At 43.3% G+C, this 25,064-nt stretch overlaps 1 protein-coding gene across 5 annotated transcripts in view; it reads right to left on the reverse strand.

Annotated features, from left to right (window-relative positions):
• coro (protein coronin) overlaps positions 1 to 25,064 on the reverse strand; it is a 161,553-nt gene that overhangs the window by 102,145 nt on the left and 34,344 nt on the right. Inside the window, exon 2 of one of the 5 annotated variants that reach the window (XM_068371247.1) lies at positions 21,169 to 21,310. The exons of the other annotated variants lie outside the window; for them this stretch is intronic. The gene's annotated coding sequence lies outside the window, so the exon portion shown is untranslated. The remainder of the gene's footprint in view (positions 1 to 21,168; positions 21,311 to 25,064) is intronic. 5 annotated transcript variants of the gene reach the window in all.

Below are 25,064 nucleotides of genomic sequence, written 5' to 3' on the forward strand. Positions count from 1 at the left end.
TATCTTTTCGGAAATCGGGATCGAGACCGCCTCTAGCGTCTTGTCCTTTTTCCAGTGAAAAGCCAGATGGAATTGAAGAGGACGGAGGTGTAGCCTTCCTAGTGAGACAAATTGCTCCAGGGATGACAGCGTTCCTACCAGACTCATCCACAGTCTGACTGAGCAGCGTTCTTTCTTCAGCATCTTCTGGATGGAGAGCAGGGCTTGATCTATTCTGGGGGCCGACGGAAAAGCCCGAAAAACTTGACTGTGAATCTCCATCCCTAAATACAGAATAGTTTGGGATGGGACCAGCTGTGACTTTTCCAAGTTGACTAGGAGTCCCAATTCCTTGGTCAGATCTAGAGTCCAATTGAGATCCTTCAGACAGCGATGACTGGAAGAGGCTCTAAGAAGCCAGTCGTCCAAATAAAGGGAGGCTCGGATGTCCGATAAGTGGAGGAATTTTGCCACATTCCTCATAAGCCTCGTAAACACGAGAGGAGCTGTGCTTAGGCCAAAGCACAGGGCCCGAAACTGGTACACCACATCGTCGAAGACGAATCTCAGAAAAGGTTGGGAGTCTGAGTGAATGGGGATGTGGAAGTAGGCGTCCCTTAGGTCTAGAGAGACCATCCAGTCTTCCTTTCTGACCGCTGCTAGGACTGACTTTGTGGTCTCCATGGTAAACTTCGTCTTTGTGACAAAGACATTCAGAGCACTGACGTCTAGCACCGGTCTCCAACCTCCTGTCTTCTTTGATACTAGGAAGAGACGGTTGTAAAACCCCGGTGATTGAAGGTCCGAGACTTTGACCACCGCTCCCTTCTCTAGCAAAAGAGAGACTTCCAGTTTCAGGGCTCGTCTCTTTTCTTCCTCTCGGTACCTGGGAGAGAGATCGATGGGGAATGTCGCTAGAGGAGGTCTGCGTACAAAAGGGATTTTGTACCCCTCTCTGAGCAACCTCACAGATTGTTGATCTGCGCCTCTCTTCTCCCAGGCTTGCCAGAAGTTCTTGAGTCTGGCACCTACTGCTGTCTGAAGTTGCGGGCAGTCAGACTCTGCCCTTAGAGGACTTGGATCCTTTCCTCTTCCCTCTCTTCCCTTCGGCACGAGCACCTCCCCTGCTGGAGGCTCTGCCACGAAAGGGCGGGATAAACCTGGACGCAGGAGTGTCCATCCTAGGTCTGGCAAACAAGGCAGGCAAAGGGGGAGCTTTGCGAGCCGAGGACGCAACTAGATCGTGGGTGTCCTTCTGCACTAAAGACAAGGCAATTTCCTTAACCAAGACTTCAGGAAACAAGCACTTAGACAAGGGCGCAAAGAGTAGCTCGGATCTTTGGCATGGCGTCACTCCTGCTGACAGAAACGAGCACAGAGACTCTCGTTTCTTAAGGACTCCGGACGTGAATGAAGCGGCAAGCTCGTTGGACCCATCACGGACGGCCTTGTCCATGCAGGACATAATGAGTAAGGAAACATCCCTATCGGCAGAAGAGATTTTCCTACTCAGGGCTCCTAGACACCAGTCCAGGAAGTTAAAGACTTCAAACGCCCTAAAAATGCCTTTAAGAAGGTGGTCCAGGTCCGAGGGTGACCAACAAATCTTCGAGCGTCTCATGGCAAGGCGGCGGGGAGAGTCTACAAGACTTGAGAAGTCGCCCTGGGCAGAGGCAGGAACTCCCAAGCCGAGAACTTCTCCCGTGGCATACCAGACGCTCGATCTAGATGAGAGTTTAGATGGGGGGAAGGCAAATGCTGTCTTCCCTAAACTCCTCTTGGTCTCTAACCAATCGCCTAACATCCGTAAAGCTCTCTTGGATGAGCGAGAGAGAACGAGTTTAGTAAAGGCAGGCATGGTAGCAGGAACGCCTAAGACAAACTCTGACGGCGGCGAACGAGGAGCCACAGAAATAAAGTGGTCAGGGAACAACTCTTTAAAAACAGCCATGACTTTTCTAAAGTCCAAGGATGGTTGAACTGCTTTAGGCTCATCTAGTTCTGAAGGTTGATCCTCATGCTGTGGTTCAGCAACGTCCTCATCTGACTGTTCCTCATCCGATAACTGATGAGAAAACGGCAACGGAGTAGGCAACGTTTGACTCGCAGAGTCCGGTCGCACAGGTGCATACGTGACGGAGCCGGACGCAGCGTCCTGGAACTGCTGAACAGTCTGGGAACTGTCAACAATAACAGGTGCGCGAGGACGCACAGCGTCCACCCGAGACTGTTTAGACCGTCTGGGTTGTGCAGTCAACACCATACCGGGTTGCGGAGGTTGACGCACCGCGTCAAAACAAGTCAACTCTGATGGTTGATGAACGTCCTGAACGTAACCAATCGCATCAGTGCGTTGCCTGACGTCAACGTGCGGCTGGAAATCCACACTGGGTCGCATCGGTGGAGGTACCACCCCAACTGGTTGACGCGAGAAAGCTACATCCACGTCAACAGGACGCACAACAGAACGCTTGGATGGCTGAAGGCTCGTAGGTTCAACGGTAACCTTCTCAGCGTTGTAGTCCTCCATCAAGGACGCAAGCTTGGACTGCATGTCTTGCAGTAACACCCATTTAGGGTCTACGGAAGCAGGTGCGGTAACAGACGGGGTTAACGAATGAGACGGCACAACTTTGCCTCTCTTAGGCGGCGAGCAGTCATCAGATGACGGCAACGGGTCCGAACTGTCCCAGTGGCTACATCCGGGACGTTGGACTTGTCCTGAAGGGACCGACTTACGCTTTAAAGGTCTGGAGACCTTGGTCCAAGGTTTCTTACGTGAAACACCTTCGGACGACGAGGTAAAAATGGGCTCTCTCGTCTTACTTAGGTAGGGGCGATCTTGGAGAGACACGCCTGATACCTTAGAGGGAACGTCTGATCGCTGATCAAGGCCTCTCGAACCCATGAGTCGTACGACATTGCTTCTCCCCTGGGCTTGGGAACTTGCAAGAGGTCCCGGACTAGGAGGACGACAGGCACGAACAGACGAACCCTCGAGCGCAACACTGTTCACAACACTTTGCGTAACACTAGGCACTTTGACACTATCCTTCGTGGCACTTTGGCACTTGAGTTCCTTTACGTCCGCCATGAGTTGATTTCGGTCACTTGCTAAAGACTCAACTCTCTCCCCCAAGGCATGAATAGCACGCATCATGTCTGCCATCGACGGTTCCTGAGTGCTAGGAGGGGGGTTAGAAGGAATAGGTTCAGGGGCATGTGGAGAGGAAAAATCTACCGACCTAGAAGAACTTCTCCTTACCCTATCTCTCTCTAGTCTGCGTGTATATTTATCAAATTCGATAAAATCGAATTCCGAAAGGCCCACGCATTCCTCACACCGATCTTCCAATTGACAGGTTTTATCCCGACAATTGGAACAAACAGTGTGAGGGTCGAGAGAAGCCTTTGGAAGACGCCTATGACAGTCCCTAGCATTGCACTTTCGAAACTTGGGAACTTGAGAAGGGTCAGCCATTTTGAATTAGTCAAGGGAAAATTCCAAAAACAATCTAAGTCATCAACAATTAATCCGATTCAAAAAAGAGTTCAAGGATTTATTTGAAGAAAAACACCTGTATTGCGAAAGCTCAAACCAAATTAAAGTACTTCACCAAATATGATGGGAAAAACTCCAGGTTCAACAGCGAGTAAAGTACGTCTTGTCGACACGTCGACAGAGAAGAAATTGAGGTTTTGTTTGTATCGAGAGTGGTATCTGGCCGACAGTTGGCGCTGGTGGGCACACCCGCAACCTGTATAGCGATCGCTGGCGAGTTTTTATGTATGTGTCTGTCAAGCAACAGAGTTGCAGCTATTATATATTCACCGGCTAAGTTAAATATTTAAAAAAAAGGATTTTGATTAAACTGGTGTTTCGCTCAACTGTATGGAATAATAATGCATGTAATATTCACATTTTATTTGTAAATAAAAACAGCGAAATACAATCTTTTCCATTGTTTACGTTTATGCTTTCCAAGTCAGCTGATCAAGGCATACTACCGAAGGATATTTCATTTTTCCTAAAAGACACAATTATTACGTCATCTATATCTTCCAACTAGCATAGGCTACTAATTTCAATAGTTTTAGTTGTAATACTTCTCTCATATTTCATCTATTGGGTTAAGTCGTATATAGCCATTAACCGGAATTCCATTCATGTCGCCAATACAAATATCGTTTAACTGTGGTAAAAAATTACTTATATTTGAAACAAACCGGATTCTGATTATATGCATCAAATAATAATGCATGTAATAGTCACATTTTAGTATCGTATTTATAAATAAACACAACAAATTACAATCTTTTCCCTTGTTTACCTTTATATATATTCCAAATTAGCTGATAAAGGTATGCTACCGAAGGATATTTCACATTTCCTAAAAGAAACTATCATCTTTATCTATCATTTTCCAATTAACATAATAATTTCAGTAGTTTTACTTGAATTACTTCTTTTATGTACGGTTGAGTTGAATCGCATACATGTAGGAGAGAGAGAGAGAGAGAGAGAGAGAGAGAGAGAGTGAGTTACAAGAATTTCAGATGTGAGAGTGTTACAAGAATTTCGGATGTGGGAGAGTGTTACAAGAATTTTGGATGAGAGAGAGAGAGAGAGAGAGAGAGAGAGAGAGTTCCAAGAATTTCGGATGTGAGAGAGAGAGTTCCAAGAATTTCGGATGTGAGAGAGAGAGTTCCAAGAATTTTGGATGTGAGAGAGAGAGAGAGAGAGAGAGAGAGAGAGTGTGTGTGTGTGTTACAAGAATTCCGGATGAGAGAGAGAGAGAGAGAGAGAGAGAGAGAGAGTGTGTGTGTGTGTTACAAGAATTCCGGATGAGAGAGAGAGAGAGAGAGAGAGAGAGACTTGTAACAAATAACAATTGCTATGAACTGTATGAAAACTATGATATCCTATAACATATTGGTGCTAATGTTAATACTTATAAAGAAGATTTTTTACAATAAATTAAGAAATCACAAACGATACGCGTTATTTGTATGTGTGCATTATCACAACGAAGATTGAAATACAAGCAAATTGGCTGACATGTGATTCACTGTTCATGAGAAAGCAACCGATTTTTTTTTTTTGGGGGGGGGTTATTATGACTATGCTTTTGTTCAATGATTATAACGTGACTAAGGATACTTTTATCATTATCTGTTAATTTTCTAACCCATTGAAGTAGAAGATGGGATAAATATTATTACTAGGTTACTGTACTGTAGATGTAATGAGCAAGAGACAGCACATGAGTTAAGCCATTCAAGAAAAAGGGTAGAACTTTGTACAAAAGTGGATACTGGTCGTTGTATAAAATATGGACACTTAGTTAATCTTAAATTGTTAAATATTGTACCGAACAGTAAATGGTACTACACTACATATTTTTTTATTTATTTATTAACTTTTTTTACTTTAAATGTATGTAGGCTACATGTGCAGTGGGTTTTCAAATGTCGAGTCATCTGAACGAAAACAGTGAACACTCCCAGTAAGGTTAAGCTGTACTGTAGCAATATTACTGTACATATATTATAGTAATATACACTACAGTATCAGAGAGTGTTATATTACTGTGCAGTAGTACTAGATAGAAACAACAGTGTTTTCTTATACAGTACAGTTATGGTATGATGACTACAGAACTCGGTAAAACTATAGTTCACTGTAGTACAACTGTATCCAGTGGGTAGTGTTACTGTATGCACTTATACTGTACACTGTACATCTGATTATAAACTGGTAGAAACCAAATAAAAACAATATTAGGCAGTACTTAGTGTGTCAATCAGCCACACCGGCACCGCTCGTAGGCAAGGGGCAGTGACTTGTCAGGTAAAGTGTTTTCTCACACCAGGGCATTAAGCTTTCGCAAATTTTTGCCTTTCGCGCCTGCTTATTACCCAACCCTCATGAAAAACTAATACTGCCTATAGTGTAAACAGTACTGTAAATTAAAGGTAATGAAGTCTACTGCAGAAAAAAATAAATCCAAATTATCCAATTGAACATATAAGAGTACTGTACAATATTTAGGATGAGGAAAATTAAAATCTTATTTGAAGGAAGTCTAATCAACTCAATAAGCAAATCTGAAAACACATCTTATCGTACCTTCCTGTATTGACACTTGGATGCATCAAACAAGTGTTTAATAAGTGTTGGTGTGCTAACTCCAATTAATCTATAGTAATTACTAACCATTCCTTTATAAGATTGATTAAGAAGCGATGTACTTTGAATTTTTTTTTTTTCATTTCAAGACCACTGCATGAAAATTAAAACACCCACTGTTTCTCTTTAAAAAAAAAAAATCTATATGCTTTTTCTGACTTAATCAAAATGATATCCCTTTGTTGAAAACCACTGAGGATACTATGGGCATGGTATGGCACATTATGAGCAGCATTTCTCTGGCCCCAAATTTTTTTCCTCTTCATTTATGCCACAGAGTTGTCAAGCTTCTGCCATTTTGCATTTCACGTTCTATATATTTCAGAAGAAATCCTTTTGACAACCATATCAAGTTTTAGAAATTACAAATTTGGAGATGACTTGTATTTTTCCTTAACTAATACAAACCTGTAGTTATCTAAGTGGAATATGCTTTCGGTGGAGCTGGAAAGTAGCCATTAGATTTTAAGTGCAAGGTGGCAACCCTACCAAACCACTAACGTGGGTAGGTAAGGGGTGGCTGGGGGGGACCCAGCCACCAATATCTACTCACTGTTCAATGAACCACGTCACTTTTTTATTGCAGGCAGGACTTACGGGGGGGACAGGTGATGGTAGGCCAATTAACATAAATAACTACAGGTTTGTATTAGGGAAAAATACATCTCTCCCAATTTGTCATTTGTTCCCATACTAATAAACCTTTCGTTATTTATGTGGAAGACTCGCTCTTAGGAGGGACGTTAGTTCGACTACTGGCTTAGTCATTGACCCGAGTTTCCCTAGTAGAGTATTAGACTATAATCGAGGGAAACCTTTCCACCTCACTTATCAATACAAGTGAGTATGATAGCAGCCTCAGCCTGAGCAAAAAGTAGTTGTGAGAGATATCATAAGAACATCTAAGAATGTTCCTACTTTAAATAGGAACACTATACATAAAAAGATGTTTCCCAAGGACTACCTTGCAGGAGGCATTGGGGACGTGTACAAGTATACAAAAATAAACTATACTAGGTTACACAAGGGAAGTAGTTATTACTTGCAGAGGTTAAAGCCAGCTTGCAAAGAGACCCATGGCACTGTTCCCCAAAAGAGGAGATGATGATGAAAGTAAAAGATCCAAGCATACTTTCATTTATCCCAGTCTTACCTAGGGTAGCCAATGCCTCCAACCTCCTGCTACTTTTCTAACAAGGAGCCCGAGGTATTAAACCACTTGTGTCACCACCACAGGAGCGATAGAAAAACCGTATTGGGTCTTCTGTGGGTCACATCTTGTAAGTATGGTGAGGTGAAGATTAGACACATAACCACCCTACCAATGGCACAGTTTGTGTCACAAAGGAGCTACTTAAAAAAGTTATGGACAGATTCTGTCCTAAAACGTTCTGAGCTCTGGGCCATCTCTAAGAGGAGGAGAGGGATTCTGCAACTGGTATAGGACCTGTGTCCCTGCCACGAACACAATCCTTACAATCTATTTTGAACTTCCTAGGGTTAGCGAGACGTGCTGAACCTAAGGGGCGAGCTTTTTCATAATTTGTCTGAGGTATGGCCTCTATATAATTACTGGCTTTAAAAAAAGGAAAAACAATGACGAGTATATGACCCAGTGCGTTCCAATCGTAATGGGATTCTAATGCACTCGCTTGGGCCATTCAGGGTCAGCGAAACGTGCTATACAGTACCCTTGGTGTTAGGTAATCACCCTCCAAAAGGCATGTCCTCAAGTAATTACCTGTGTTACATCCTTGATTACAAAGCGGCAGGTTCCCAGTTGGAGGGCTTAAGACCGAGGTTCAAGCTGCCCGGAACAAATTAGGATGTTACTTGGCTTCTCACCGTGAGCAAGAAACGTTGAGGGAGACCCATATGGTACGTCTCTTTTGGTCGAGTGTCACACTGGGAAAGACCTGTCTTCGGGATTAAGGGAAGATCTGCAGTTCAGAACCACCCGTCCCATAGAAGACAGTATTACCCAACTATGGGTAATCAGTTCAAACTCTATGGAGAGCAACAATTGGAGATTGGAGGAGATGCTCGATGGACGAGCAAAGGTCTTCCATTGCCTAAGCCTAAGAGTGCGTTTCCCTTCGTTGGCAAGTTTGAGTGCATGAATAGAATAGCACTCTTAAGAGGAGGAAAAAACAGACTTCACTCGACCCTCACCACAGATTATCTAGTAGTAAGGAAGTCCATAATGGGTTCTCCAGAGTCGTAGACGTGCCACTGTATTTGACCTGTCTTTTCGGTAAGACGACGAGGCTAGACCGAAGTGCTAATGGAGTCCCATATGGAGACCAGTCCGACTTTAACTCTGCACAGAAGTGGGGAGAAGCCATCTATTCCTTTCTCGGATAAAATTGCACGCAAAAGGGAATCCAACAGTCCTCCTCCTGCAAAAAAAAAAAAAAAAAAAAGATCAATGCTTGAATCGATATTCATTCTGCTTCCCGAAGGAAGACCTCTACAACAGAGGCTGTAGGAGGAAGACTCATGCAGAAGGGGTAGATTCTATAAAATCCAAACCCGTGGACAGGATAGCCCAAAGGGGAGACCATGTAGGAGCAGGAAGTTTTTTCCCGCAAAAGGGAAACCGACGAATCACAGTCATCCCACCCTCCGGCACTTTCCCAAAGGAAGATGGTGCCTTCTAGGGGATCAAGAGACTGTATCATTTGTGCTCTGATCATAGTCCTAAGGACATATGGACCTGTATGTGGCCTCCCACCCTTTTCTTTGATGCCTCTATAGGAAGCGCCAAATCCAGAAGACGAGGAGATCTACTCTTTGGGAGAGATTCTCATCTAGCAGTCTTTTAACTAGGGCCATTACTTGCTCAGATCTTGTAGAAAACTAAGAGAAGGATAATCTTTTGTGTCAAAGGAAGTGGGAACCGACTAGTCCTTCAGAGGTCGCATTCGACGGGGACGGATGCAGTCTTGTCGAACTACAGGGTGATGACATAGTCTACGGATATCCATATAGGATATTACCTATGTCATATCTTCGATTACTCGAATTATAGATCGAGGGAAACGGAAGGTGATGTCTCGCAGGAGTTCAAAACTCTAAAATCAGTCAGTAGGCCGAAGTCATCAAGACGAGGGCCGATCCTATACAGTATAGGAGGCTAACCGATTGATTGCAAAACCTTTCCTCGCATGACAAGTTTTGAAGGTCAAGCTCGTCCACGAAGAGACTAAAGTAGACTTCTGACCGATCCGGTGTCCCTCATCTTCCTATGAGATCGGATGTTCCAATCATGAGGACGAATAATGAGACTGCTTCCCATTCCTGAAGGAAGATGGAAGATACAAGATAGTATCCTTGGAGCTAAAGTCTGGAGTCTTTCCTTGGCGAAAAAGACATGAGTATATTCTTTCCCAATCATTCCGGCCTAAGGAAGAGCCCCGATTACGGACCCCAAAACGGATGCAGATGGAGGTTGAATGCATTTCCACTAAGGTCCGAGGGCATAAAGGCCAGCGAAGATAAGGAGAACACAAATTTTTAATAACCTCTGTTATTGCGTTCAGGCACCCATCCACGGCCGACCAGAATCCTAGCAAGTAAAGTGCTATGGCTGTCGCTTAGACAGCATTGAATTTCATTCTCTAAAAGGGAGAGAATGGTGGTAACCTCATGAGGTTGTCTCGCGATAGAGGGAACATATTAAAAGAATCTGCCGCCCCTACCACATCCAAGATCCAATTTGCTTCAGGAGACTCTGTAACTGGCGTAGTTCCTATTCAAGCAAAGCCGGCTCGTGAGCAGCCCCATAATAGTGGGACAATAAGGAGAAGGTATCAACCGAAGCCACAACTTTTTCCCCACGGCAATTTGCTAGCATGTCTTCCTGTAGTATAAACAAAATGTAGATGAAAAACACACGTTCATGGGAGATGAATTCCCGTGAATGTACCGGATTCAATGCATAGACCTGGCCACCTTGAAGCGGATCACTCTGATTCCGCCAACGGTGAGAAAACTTCTGGAATCCAAGAGGCCCTCCCTGTTTCTCCCCGTTTGTGACACACAAACAAGAATCCAAAGAGCAAGGGGCAATGAACCTTGCGCTAGCGTATTATCCCCATCGTCGAAGAAGGGTGTAGTCTTAGGTTCCCAGAAGGAAAAACCCGTAATTTCATCAACTCTGCAGGGTTTAAGTAGTGTAAGCCCAAGAGTGAGGAGAAACGTTCTATGTTGTCTAGAAGAGACTGCTATCTTGAGCAACTCCCTCTCAGGAAGTGGCTGCTGAATTAGAAGCCTAGAATGGAGCAGGCTGATAGTGATCACTAGTCTCTGACCAGTGAACGTCAGGCCAGCACGACGCAAGCAAGTGAAAACAACGAGCTACCGTCACGTAAGATAACTAACTACTAGCTGTTGAACATAAAAAACAGCAAACAGTGCTATTGATAAGCAACCGGGAATCGTCTAGCTGTTGAAAAACCGCGATGGTCAGCCGACACATCGGAGATCTGGAAAATCCAAGATCTAACGAATCGGTCGGGATAGTTTCGCTCGGGACTGTGCTTATGATCATGAGCGCCTCGTTCTAGGTCTTGAACGCCTCGTGCGAGCTTGTGAGAGTCCCATTCCTGACTGTGAACGTCTCCCACATGAGCGCCACATGCGAGAGCATCTTGCTCGTGAGTGTGAGCATCTAGCAGAAGAGCTTCTTGCTCATGAGTGTGAGCACTTCGCACAAGAGCACGAGCATCCTGCACTAGTCTCTCGTGAGCATGAGCGTGACGCACGAAAGCGCGAGTAGCTCACTCATGAGCATCTCGCACAAAAGCGCGAGTAGCTCGCTTATGAGTCTCGCACGAAAGCATGAAGCGTCTTGCTCGTAGGAGAGGCCATCTAGCTCATGATTTTGAGAACCTAACTCGCGATCATGAGTGTCTAGCTCGCAATCATAAACGTCTATAGTCCATTTCTTTTAACGATGCATATTTGCACCGACTCGCGGCGGTGCCCTTTTAGCTCGGAAAAGTTTCCGGATCGCTGATTGGTTGGACAAGATAATTCTAACCAATCAGCAATCAGGAAACTTTTCCGAGCTAAAAGGGCACCGCCGCGAGTCGGTGCAAATATGCATCGCTAAAAGAAATGGACTATAGTGCTTGTGCGCATATAGATTGTGATCTTAAGCGTGTAGCTCGTGATCGTGAGCGTGTAGCTTGTGAACCTCAGCGTGTAGCTTGTGAACCTGAGCAAGTAGCACGACATCGTAAGCGTGTAGCTTGCAATCATGAGCATGTAGCTTGTGATTCGTGAGCGTTTAGCTCATGATCATAAGCATTTAATTCATAATCATGCGGGTCAGCTTGTGGTTTAGTATCTGGCTTGTGCCTGTTATCATGAACGTCTAGCTGTCGCTCGCAATCATGAGCATCTATCTCGTGCTTACGATATAAGCATCTAGCTGGTGCTCACAATCATGAGCATCTAGCTCGTGCTTACAATATGAGCATCTAGCTCGTGCTTACAATATGAGCATCTAGCTCGTGCTTACAATATGAGCATCTAGCTCATGATCATGAGCGTCTATCTTGTGAACTTATAACTCTAGATCTTGAGCTTTAGTTCTTGATCGAGAGCATTTAGCCCGAGATATAGGTTTATAGCTTCTGATCATGAACGTCTGTAGCTTGTGATCTTTACCACAAGACAATCGCAATCGTGATCACAAGCGTCTCGCTTGTGACCATGAGTGTGTAACTCACGATCGTGGACGTGAGCGAGAGAGAGAGCGTCGTGCCGGCAATCGCGGACGCTCACGACCGTGAGCGTGTAACTCACGATAGCGAGTGTATCACTCGTGATCATGGCCACAAGAAGCTCGTTATCATGAGCGTCATGCTTGAATGTGTAACTCCCAATCATGAACGTGAGGGCGATCGTGCTCAAGGTTTGTGTAGAGAAACTCCCTCGGAAGAGGAATTTCTCACACCTGGAGGCAAACCTGCGAGCAGCACTCTGCCCTGTTTCCCTTCAATAACCTCTATCTCAAATTGAAGGTTAACAAAGCATTGCTTTAGAAAAAGACAAGGCTTGCTTCTGAGTTCTCCCCGAAGGGGTTTCCCGAACAGGAATTCTGCCGGAGTAATCCCCCGAAGCAAAAACCGAACAGGTGTTCGTCTTCAAGAGGAAGAACCTCGAGATCGTGATAACCTATGATCTCGTGATCGTTGCGATCTCGGTGGCAATCACTGGTCGTCACAAAAGACGCCCTAACGGGTGTCTAACATCGGATTGTCTCGATCGACATCCTCCCCGAGCGACCAGGAAGATGACGCAAAGATTCTCGCCCCTGCCATCGTTGAACAGAATAAATTCGGAACTCATTATTGGATTGTCGCGAACGATATCCTGACCGACCAGGAAGACAAGGTGATAGGTCTTATCCCTGAGATTGTTAAGAAAAAAATAGTCCAACGATCTGGCGATTGACGAGCAAGCAGTGGGTTGACGATCACCCATAGTCTCGGAATCCTCAACAAGCGGAAGTTGCATACACGGGCTGAAACGTTGCCTGTAGGGAGAGAGAGAAAAATTGTGGATCGTTGGGAGAAGACAAGATCGACAGAAGGCGAGAAGACACGTCGCCAGCAGGAGTTAACGAAGGGCGAACGGGAGGCAGACCTCATAGACAGCGAAGACGTCACCAGCAACTACAGCCACTGACTTCGCACACCGACGTCATCTATAAGCGCTGAAGAAACAATCATAACCAATTAAAAATTCCTCCCCTCCAAGGGGGAAGAAAAAAAAACCCAACCCGGTGACGGGAGAGGTTATCCCCAAGAGGAGCACAGCGCAGAGGAATCCTTCCGATAACTCACGGAGGACAAACAGCGACATCTGAAAACTGCCACATACTGTACTCTGTAATGGATCGTCAGGTGATCGTGAGCGTGTAATGAGAACACAGTCAAATCTGTTGAAAAAAGAATGAGCATAAAGCTATAGTTATAAATGACTAAGCCTTGAAGGGAGAGAGAGGAGACGTCCGTTCTCCATCACCCAAAAACAAAAAGTGACGTACAGTAGTTCATTGAACCATGAGTACATAAGGTGGCTGGGTACCCCGTAGCCACCCCTTACCTACCCACTGTTAATGGCTAACTTACAGCTCTGCCGAAAGCATATTTCACATTAATAACAAAAGATTTGTTATGGGAACAAATTGGACATTATGGTCTCGTTAGGATTCTTCATTACTTCTATTGGGAAATAATTCCTCCTCCTCATGACCATTAAATAAAATGCACCAGACAAACCCCCAATGGTGGACTTATCCATCAATTATAAAGTACAGGATACTGTACTTGAACTAGATTAGAGATAAAATCTGAGCTCTCATGGATATGGTTTTAGGAGTTTGTTTTGAAAAAAGGTATAAAATTGACAGATGTTACACTGTACTGTATTAAAGATAGTAATTTTCAGCTTAATTAAACTTTTAGTTTGATAGGCATGAATGTCAAATAGAGTATTTAACTATTTATTTTAATAGATTTACATATGTTATTAGCTGGTGTGAAATTAAGAACATATGTCAGTCACTTGGTAGTGAGGTTTTGGGACATTCAGTCAAGGAGAAAACCATGGATATCAAATTATACTTGGGATATTATAAAAAGGAGTCAGAAATTGATCGTTGAATTTTCGAGGAAGTAATGAAAATTACAAGGTAAAGCATGTTAAGTATTCCAGTATTGATAGCGAGGTCAAAAGAAAAGCCAGGAATGACTGGATACAATATTCAGATAGGAAAGCACATGAGGCTGACAAAGCTATGAATTCAGGGAGTGGCTATGATGTACAAATTGCTCATAAAATAATTAATAAAATCTCTACTGGGGCAAAAAGGAAAAAGCATATACCCATTAAAAAGAGATGGATCTGTTATAACAACAGAAGATGAAGAAAGGCAATGTTGGATAGAACACTTTAGTGAGGTCAAGATTAGGATATGAAGGGAATAATTTGACTGATATACCTGAAGCTGAGGAAGACCTTGATGTACCCGAGAGAATTCAGTATTTGAAGTGGAAGCTATTATTAAAAAAACTCAAGAGATGGAAAGCCCCTGGACATGATGGAATAACTGAAGAGATAATTTTGGTAGAAAATGAAGTGACTCCCAGAATACTTACAAGATTATTTTGTAGAAAGGCAAGGCTCAAGGTTGAGCGATAGCCTTTCACTGCTAAAACTGAGGCACATTTCCTCCCACAAATACACGAGGAACTCCGCTATTGCTGGAATAGTGGCATCGTGGAGAGAGATAGCCCTTCCACAACACCAACCACAGAAGATATTCCACTTTGCCTGGTAGATTGCTGCTGAATATTTTTGCAGGTATCTAGATATCCTCTTCGCAACTTGTTGCGAAAATCATCTCTGAGGGAAGAGATGCTGGATAGTCTCCAGGTGTGAAGTCATAGCGAAGCTACAGCTTTGAGGTAAATGTTGACATGTGGTTGTCTGAGTAAATCGTTCTCTTGGAGGCTCGTCAGGAGTTGCAGAAGGTCCAGGAACCATTCTGCATGATGCCACCGCATAGCTATGAGGGTCATTAAAAAGGTTGACCAATGGTCCAGCCTTGTTGAGTACCCTTCTCATCAGACAGAACGGGGAAAAGGCTTAAACGTCGATGTTATCCCACTGTTGTTGGAATGCATCTTGCCAGAGAGCCTTGGGATCTGGGACAGGGAAGCAGTACAACGGGAGCCAAAAGTTCAGGGAGGTTGCAAACAGATCAACCGTCTAAGAACCCCACAGGACTTTGTTGGCTACTAGATGATCCAAAGACCATTCGGTACCCACCATCTGAGTTGCTCTGCTCAGGTTGTCGGCGAACACATTCCTTTTGCCAGGAATGAAGCGGGCTGATAGTGGGACAGTGGACTTCGGCACATCTCAGTATTTCTACTGCTAGATGGGATAGGGGCTGCGAAAAAGTACCTCCTTGCCTGTTGATGTAAGCCACTACTGTGGTGTTGTCGCTCATCACCACTACTGAGTGAAATGCCAGGAACTGAGGGAACTGTTGAAGGGCCAGGAAGATGGCCTTCACCTCTAAGAGATTTATGTGAAGGTACTTTTGGAACTCTAACCAAAGGCCTGAGGTCGTGTGATGCAGCACAAGGGCCCCAACCCTTCTTTTGATGTATCGGAGAACACCATCAAGTCTGAGGGAAAGACGAGAAGAGCGACACCCTTCAGCAGATTCTCGTCTGCCACCCACCAATAGAGATCCATCCATTCCTTTGGTCACGTGGGGGATTAGAATGTCCAGGGAATAGAAGGCCTGCTTCCAGTTGGGCTTTAGTCACCAATGGAGGGATTGTATCCTGAGGCGGACGTTGAGAACTAGATTTGTCATAAGATGATGAGTGTTCGCGGAGATATAGTCACCTCTGGGCTGGGAGGCTCTTCTCGTCTGAGAAAAGGTCCCGTGACCTTCCTCAGCCTCACAACCCTGTCGTCTGATGGGAAGACTTTGTGGAGGCTGGTCTTATCATTCCTAGGTAATCCAGTCTTTGAGTGGGAAGCAGGGATGACTTCTCGAGGTTTACCATGGTCCCCAGATCTTGGCAAAGCCTCAGAAGTGCTGAGGGTTGCCACCGAGTCTGCTAGAATCAGCCAGTCGTCCATGAAACAGGAGATGGATGCAGATTCTACGATCCCAGGATGAGACTAGGGAGAACACTCTCGTGAGGACAAGGGGTGCTTGTGGAGGGACCGAAGCACAGCTCCTTGAACTGGTATTTCTTGTTGTCTAAACTGAATCTCGGATACTTCCTCAAAAGTTTGTGTCCATTAGGTCCAGCGTGCACATGAATTCCTATGGTCCTACTGCTTGTCTGATCTACTTCAACATGGTGTGGACTTCGGGCTCAAAGGGCCAGCTCCTTTGCAGATCCCTTCGCATAGGAGTTCATTGATGCTGGGGTCTTGACCAATGGAGGGAGAGATAGTGAACGTGATGCGATAACCTGAACGTATCACGGAAATTGTCCAGGATTCGGTCCTGAGCTGCATTTTCTCTCCACAGGAGGACTTGGAGCATTTCTTGCCCCTGGCAGGAAAGGGCTTTTTAGATACCTTGTTGTCCGTTACTACAGTCCTGTTTTGTTGTTCTTTAAGAGGCCAAATGTGGACTGCTTGACCCCCTCTCCGGGTTTTGTAGTCCTCGATGAGAACTTTTTAGGGTCCCTGGACATTTTACTCGGAGAGAAGGTCTCTAGTAACGAAGGTCTAGATGTTACAGCCTTCTGTTGGCCACCCATAGAGGAAAGAATGAAAACTTTCCCAGGTTTCAAGACTACTCTGCAAACCCTCGGGACTTCCTCAATGAGCAAAGGCTGGAAAGAGTCATATATGGATTCTTCACTGTGAGAGAACTCGGTCTGAACTGATGGAGAAGTGGGCCAGGCAACACTTGACTTTACCTTGGACGCCCTGACGGGAAATCAACACAATATCGTGTGTAAATAGAAATAATTTCTATCTCATATTGGGATCAAACCCTAACCCTTCAAATGAAATGCCAGGTTGCTTCCAACCATGACACCAGAGGCTCTGGTGATGCTGTTCCTTTGAACGGCGCCATTCTGGCGAACAATGATGATGGTGAAGGGCTGGTTTCCGTGGCCGCTGTGCAGTCGGAGAGTGCTCACGAGTAGTCACCTGTCAACGAGCTGCTGATGGGGACAGCCATTGGCCTGCGGAAAGTTAAGTGGATCGGCGGGATGAAGAACAGCGAGGAACTAGTGTCGTTTACCTTCCTATCTCTCTAGGGAATGTCGGGCAGAGGGTGACCGGCAAGAAGTTAAAGGCTGCTGGTGGGCTCCCGAGCAGTGAACAGTGAGCTGCCAGCGAGTGGCAAGCTGTCGGCGATCAGTGAATCAGTAAGCCGAAGATGAGTAGCAAACCATAGGGAAGTGGAGAACGGCTAACCGTTGGCGAGCTGCGAACAGCTAACCATTAGCGAGCGGCGAACGGCTAACAGTTGGCGAGCGGCAAATGGCTAACCATTAGCAATCAGAGAATGACTTACTATTAGCAAACAGCGAATGGATGGTGACTGACAAGCAGTCGAAGGCTGCCTAGTTAGTTGGCGAGCGGCAATCTGCTATCAATCGGTGAGTTGACATGGTAACCGGCGAGCTGGTGATCGAAGAGCCAAAAGTGAACGGCAAACTGCTAGCTAAGTCTGCGAGCAGCTAATCATTGCCGAATGGCAAACAGATGCATGGCAACGGTATATCAAAGGATGAGCAACTGGGTGGCTGGAACCAGCTATAGTGTTCCGAACTGGAGTTCACTGACAAGAAAGTGGCGAGGAGATTTGGTCGGACAAAAGCCTTAAGGCTGGCAAACGACAAGACCGAGGAGAGTCTGAGGTGACAGCTGAAAGGCGATCTTCGAGATGCCTATTGGCGATCGGTGATCATTGAGCTGGAGTACGAGCAGACAACTGATGATCGGCATAGTGATCAGCGCTCGGCGATCACCGACTTGCGATCAGCAATCATTGAGCTTGCAAGGTAGGCTGACGGTCGGAGCGTAGCAAAATAAGAGATTTGGCGGATGATCGGATAAGCTGAGGAACAGCAGTATGGTTCGACGATTGCTAGTTGGCGATTGGCAAACCAGAGATTGGCGATCGGAGCCGATGCTCGGAGTGCTGGCGATCACTGGTGATCGACAAACGGATGATTAGAGTAAGGTTCAATGATCGGAGAGTTGGTGATCGGCAAGTTAGTGAATGGTGTGACTGAAGAGTTGGCGATCGGCGAGTTAGTGAATGGTGACCGGCGATCGGCGAGCCAGCAATCAGCGATTGGCAAGCTAGCAATTGGGGATCGGGGAGCTGACTATCGGGATCAGCAAGCTAGCGATCACCAAGCCGAAGATTGGCTATAAGTGAGCTGGAGATCAGCGATCGGCGAAACTGGAGGTCGACAATCGGATAAAGAAGAGCTAGCAATCAACAATCGGCAGGCCGGAAATCAGCGATCGACGAGCTGATGATCGGGGATTGACATGAGATCGGTGAGCTGACGATCGGGGATCGACAGGAGATCGACAGGAGAGTGAGCTGACGATCGGGGATCGACAGGAGATCGGTGAGCTGACGATCGGGGATCGACAGGAGATCGGTGAGCTGACGATCGGGGATCGACAGGAGATCGGTGAGCTGACGATCGGAGATTGGCAGGCTGATGATTGCTATCGGCGAGTTGGCGATCGGCAATCGACAAGGTAGACGACAAGAAGGAGCCTGACGAGCAGACGAATGCTGAGCAGGAGATCGGCTGAATAATGATCTGGAGAAGTTAAGAGCCCTTTGGAAGGGCAAACATCCCCTGGAGAGGATCACAAACCATTCCTCGACAGTGAGTTGTGAACTGAAGTTCGTTGATGAGCACCCGAAATCATAGAAGCAGGCAAAGGTTGGGAAGTCGGACGATTACAGAGGGGAACAACAACCACAGTGACGATGTCCCTCAGGAACAGAAGGATCAGCAGCAGACCTCAAAAGAGGAGTCCCTATGAGTGACCCTTCTCGCGAACAAGAAAGGGGAACACTCACAGGAGAGACATGCCTTGGACTTTGCTCCACCCCCAACGGAAGGCTGGGCTCACCAAGGGAGGAGCGTTGTCTTTGGTGAAGATACTGCAACAGTCGATGCAACAGAAGAGTAGGTCATAGCTGTCAGCAATTCTCCGTGGACAGAAGATTGCTAGACAGATAGGATGAAGAGATCTCCTTTAGAAGGGAGGACAACACAACACCTAGGAAGGTTACTCTCCCTCAGAAGGGAAAGAAGCCCAACCCCAAGAGGAAGACCTCTGGGCAGTGCTCTTTGCCTCTCATCAACAAGTCTTTTCCAATTTGAAGGTCTGCAACGGGCACTACCTGAGAAACGCAGCTGGAGCTAGTTCCTTGAAGACAGTATGCTGATCAGGAGCTCCCAAAGGCCTAGGAGAACAGGAAAGTGATAGCTATCTTAGCCAACCGAAGAAAGACAGTATTGCTAACTAAGGAAAATTAAAACAAAGTATGTAACTAAATACTCCCTTGGGAGAAGCACCTAGTCTGCGGACGGGAAAGGTGTCCACCAAGAGAACAGACACTAATTAAGGACTGCACACTCCCTTCCCTGCCTGACATAAACGGGAGAAGGAGAGCGGCAGCGTAAAAAACTAACAAAACAAGAATTACAATTAATTATTTCAGCTGAGAAAATTAACTACTCAGGAGAACCACTCAACCCTCCAGCAGGAAGGGGGTTCCCCTTGGAGACGAAGCTGAAAAGTTAAATTACATAGTTACAATTTCGCTTAATTAATGAAGAAAATCATTCGGAAGCGCACGGGAAACATGTTCCCCGGCAGAGTATACTACCGGCCGCCCACAAAAAGTGACCGGCGTTGACCTTGAGAAAGAGCTGGACCGAAGTCAAGCTCTGAGAGGGCCGCACTCCCTTCCCCTAGCCGATTCCTTCTAAGAACACACAGAGGGGAAAGCGATGACAACAGCTGAATGGAGTATCAAAACGATAAACATTCCCCTGCGGCGGGGCCCGAGAGATACGGAAGGCTATCCACCAACGTGATGACCGATGTCCAAGGGAGAAAGGTCGGAAGGGAAGGTTTTCCATCCTTGAGAACTATGCTGTCCCACAAACAGCAACATTCACTGCAAAGAAAGCTTACAACACACACACACACACACACACACACATATATATATATATATATATATATATATATATATATATATATATATATATATATATATATATGAATAATACATTAAGAATGTTTTCATATATATATATGAATAATACATTAAGAATGTTTTCATATATATATATGAATAATACATTAAGAATGTTTTCATATATATAGAAGAAAAGCATAAGTTAAAGAGACAAATATTAATGGCAGTCCAAGATAGGCGAGGAGGAAGAGCAACAACAACTGATCTCCCTCAGAGCCCAAAATAAATTGAAGCACAGTCATGGGTGTGAAAGGGAGAGAGGTAGCTAACTAGAGTATCGTAATCGGTAGTTAACCCTCCCTAAATTCTAATGGCTCCTCCTTTCAGATTCGCCGTAAGTAATACCCCTATAAATAGCCTTGGTTTGTATATATTCCAGTTACAGAATAAATCTAAAATTATATCAAATACCCAATTAGGCTCCAATAAAGATCTCAGAGTGACACAACACTAACAGTCAATATGAATGCATGGAGGAATCTTGTACTACCACAAGTGTCACAAGCAAAAAAAAAATGGAAAAAGAAATCTAATTCCCACTCAACTTTAGAAGACTTAATTCACACTGTACTATAACTTAGTTGTGCATCATTGTCCATGTAATTAAAAACCATTGAATAATATGGCTCAATAATAAATGCAATATTTTAACTTAAACTTCAACAGTAAATACTTTACAGATATTGGAACATAAGAACTCTCTTCTTTAAGATTTCAATTGTTTGCGGCAGATACCAGCTATTTCCTAAAAACCAGGTTACCCCTTAAATTCTACAAATCAGAGATTCAGAAACAACATGGCTTCAGCATTTTCGAACCCTAACATAATAGGCACAAGGATTGCATCAGCAGTTTCTCATACACGCTGACAGTCAATGCAATCCAACCCACCCCATCAATCAACCATGCTTAATAACTATAATCTCAAAATGAAGAGATACTGTTTGGCTGTTGATATCGAGTTATAGTACATACACAATAAAAGCCAATTAAAAGAAAAAGAAAAATATAAAATATAACAGTAGCAAAAAAAAACAAGCCAAAATTGTAAATAAATACTCTAACAACAGTGCTAACAGTAAAAAATGAATGGGATTAACACACCACAGTAATATGATAAAGTGCTTATAAGACCCAAATGAAGTTAGAAATACATAGTGATATATTCTTAAGCAAAGTCTACCTTTATAATATGTGAATTCCTTCAAATATTCCACTGCACTGATTACTATCAAAAAGGAGTTAGGTCACAGACAAATCACAGATAACAGTGAGCCTCCTTAACGCTGCACCGGCAGCTAAGGCGGAGTCTTCTTATCATGTTACTGTAAATGATAAGAGTCAGTAACCATCATTATCAGCTGTAGTTTATACCATACTACAAACAGTTCTTAGCACCAATGCTCTAAAAATTACTTTCACAAATTCATACCAAGCAAGTAGCACTTACAACCATTCAGCAGACTTAAAATATGAATATATATAAAATACCAAATACTGTACATAAATGATAGAATACTTAAAATACAAATAAGCTGCTACCCTAACCAATGAAAAATTAAGAGATAAAGCCTGTTATCTTATCAAGAGAGCTGTAGAAGCCACCAACCACGGTTTCAAATACATTCTGAGGTGACTTACAATTTAAAAGACAGAAAACTCTGAGATCTAAATGGCTTTATTTATTCAACTAATGTTGTCCCCATACAAAATTTTTCTTTTGCTTTTATTAAAACAGGTCAGAAAGGCTAATGTAATATTTAGTCAAAACTTTCAAACAAGAGAGGAAAATTCTCAAGATTTTGCAAAGCCAGCAAGACACTCCTCTTTAAATATTTACAATAATATTATGGGACTCTCACTGGCACCACTAACAAATTAAAACAAAAGTGAAAGAAATTGAAATTCCCAGTAGAGAAAATAAGTTCACTAAATAAACATAAGTTTAAAAAAAAAAAAAAAGGGTAGAGCACAAAGAGTATACTAAACAATAGATTCCCAAGTCTGCACATACACCAGATCCCAAAACTCTAATATATTAGTATTACCAAATACTTTTCAACCTCATTAATCTACAATAAAGTATTCATTCACATCAAATTACTATAGAAGTCTTGTGACTGAAAACCAATCAAGCTCCATTTGTACATACATACATACACCAAAGGCACTTCCCCCAATTTTGGGGGGTAGCCGACATCAACAAGAAACAAAACAAAAAAGGGGACCTCTACTCTCTACGTTCCTCCAGCCTAACCAGGGACTCAGCCGAGTTCAGCTGGTACTGCTAGGGTGCCACAGCCCAACCTCCCACATTTCCACCACAGATGAAGCTTCATACTGCTGAGTCCCCTACTGCTGCTACCTCCGCGGTCATCTAAGGCACCGGAGGAAGCAGCTAGGCCTACCGGAACTGCGTCACAATCGCTCGCCATTCATTCCTATTTCTAGCACGCTCTCTTGCCTCTCTCACATCTATCCTCCTATCACCCAGAGCTTTCTTCACACCATCCATCCACCCAAACCTTGGCCTTCCTCTTGTACTTCTCCCATCAACTCTTGCATTCATCACCTTCTTTAGCAGACAGCCATTTTCCATTCTCTCAACATGGCCAAACCACCTCAACACATTCATATCCACTCTAGCCGCTAACTCATTTCTTACACCCGTTCTCACCCTCACCACTTCGTTCCTAACCCTATCTACTCGAGATACACCAGCCATACTCCTCAGACACTTCATCTCAAACACATTCAATTTCTGTCTCTCCATCACTTTCATTCCCCACAATTCCGATCCATACATCACAGTTGGTACAATCACTTTCTCATATAGAACTCTCTTTACATTCATGCCCAACCCTCTACTTTTTACTACTCCCTTAACTGCCCCCAACACTTTGCAACCTTCATTGACTCTCTGACGTACATCTGCTTCCACTCCACCATTTGCTGCAACAACAGACCCCAAGTACTTAAACTGATCCACCTCCTCAAGTAACTCTCCATTCAACATGACATTCAACCTTGCACCACCTTCCCTTCTCGTACATCTCATAACCTTACTCCATTTGTAGATTAATAAATTTTGCTTTTGTGAACACTGCACACAGTACAGTATAACTTAGAAAAACGTCCAGTATAATGAGGCATAAGCCTAACCATGAACATATTTTTAATAATTTTGAGCCCAATACTTTATTAACAATATACTGTACAGATTATCATCACTGTAAGAAAATAATCATCATAAAAAAAAGAGCTAATACAGGAGGTCTTCTAGGTCATGAACTTGTAGAACAGGTTTTCAAAGTATGAAATATCCGTGAGAAAAAAACATGGATACTGTACGATAAAATGAGAAATCAACAAACAAATATACACGAACAAGTCAGTAAAACCGAAAAACTGGTGGATGACACTTCAAAGTAACATTACAGCAAATCTTACATTTAAAAGCACCACCAGCAAAAGTAAATTCAAACAGGCAGAACAATTTAGTTTTCCAGTAGAAATTACTAAAATTCTTGTACTGTGAAGTGTGATATTCTGACACCTTGCAATATACAGTACAGTATTGTGGAAGGCAAGATATGTAGCATTTAAGTGGGTTGCAGAATAATTTCAGTAATGTTCTAGAGGAAGCAACAGTGAGAGACCATACTACAGCACTTATCAATAATTACACCAAAGTTGATCATTTGCCCAATCTTTGATTGTTCAAATCAAAATATGAAGAACCAAAAGAGACTGTTTGAAAGAACATCCATAAAAGATACTGGAATCATTCCATAAAAATGTATTCTCATAATATTGAAACTACATTAATGCTCTCATACAGGGTAACTAAACTGGATATAACCAAGTCATGTACCATCATATAATAGTCTTTTGAAGTCTGACTGACTTTAAAACCATGGCCTAGGCAAATTTGAATTTAACCTATTAAGGTTACATATTAGTCTAAAACTATATGCTTTCAAATCTAAAAGAAATTGTAAGAAGTGTAACTTACTTGACCAGATGCAGCAATAAGTGATATTGTAAAAAAAAAATTGTTAACAGTCATTAAATAAACTGTATAGTATTAATAAATTATCATCATCGTCTGTCAACTTACCAAACAGTACTGCACAATCACATTTAAATTCAAATTTACTATTAAAGAATCACCATTCAAACCTACTTGTAAAAGCAACTAATTAAGATGCTTCACACCACATCAAAATAATGAATCCTAAGTTATACATCAGGACACAATGTATTTCAGGGAACTAAACTGGAATTCATGAAAATAACAATCACCAATATATCTAAATGATTATCTCTAATTCAAAGACCCCTATATTAGTGTGCAAAGACCCCTGTATTAGTAAGCACTAATGATGAGGGAGAAGGTAACAGTGGTGGCACAAAATCAATACTGTACTTTCTGTACAGCAATAAGGGAAAACAATACGAGAAATTAAATTTCCAAACCTGAATACTATAACCTATATATGATCTTAATAGAATAACTTTAAAAATAAAATATGAAATGAACTGTAGAGATCTCATAAAAAAGTATAGTAAATGTTAAGACAATATTTCCTACATGGCAAGCAAGCCTTTCACCATAACTATCAAGAAAAAAGAAATTGGGTCAAAACCATTTACTTAATATGACAACTACATCATATAAGAGTGTGTGCTGTACAGTACAAACACGAGGTAAAAGAGATAATAAAAGAACCTAAAGGTGCCTTTCCTCAACATAACTAGCCACTTGTCACAAAGTAACCAAAAACTGTTAGGTTACACCAACAGAATGGCAACTGTTGATTCTGTGCAAAATACTACAGATTACAAAACAAAATTCTCAGAACACACCAATTCTAAACAAAATAATATCAACTGTAGATAGTAAAATCAGTTTAAAATAGAAATTGTCACAAATACTGTATATTTAAAACTTAACTCAAAGAAGCTTCATTTGACTCTACAGTTGTATTACCCAAATGAGCCCAGAGTCCATTGATTAGATAAAATGACAAACAATACCATATTAGGACTTCCTGTTCATATACTGTAGCGAGCCCA

This window comes from Palaemon carinicauda, chromosome 3 (genome assembly GCF_036898095.1).
Source record: "Palaemon carinicauda isolate YSFRI2023 chromosome 3, ASM3689809v2, whole genome shotgun sequence".
NCBI classification, from domain to species: domain Eukaryota; kingdom Metazoa; phylum Arthropoda; class Malacostraca; order Decapoda; family Palaemonidae; genus Palaemon; species Palaemon carinicauda.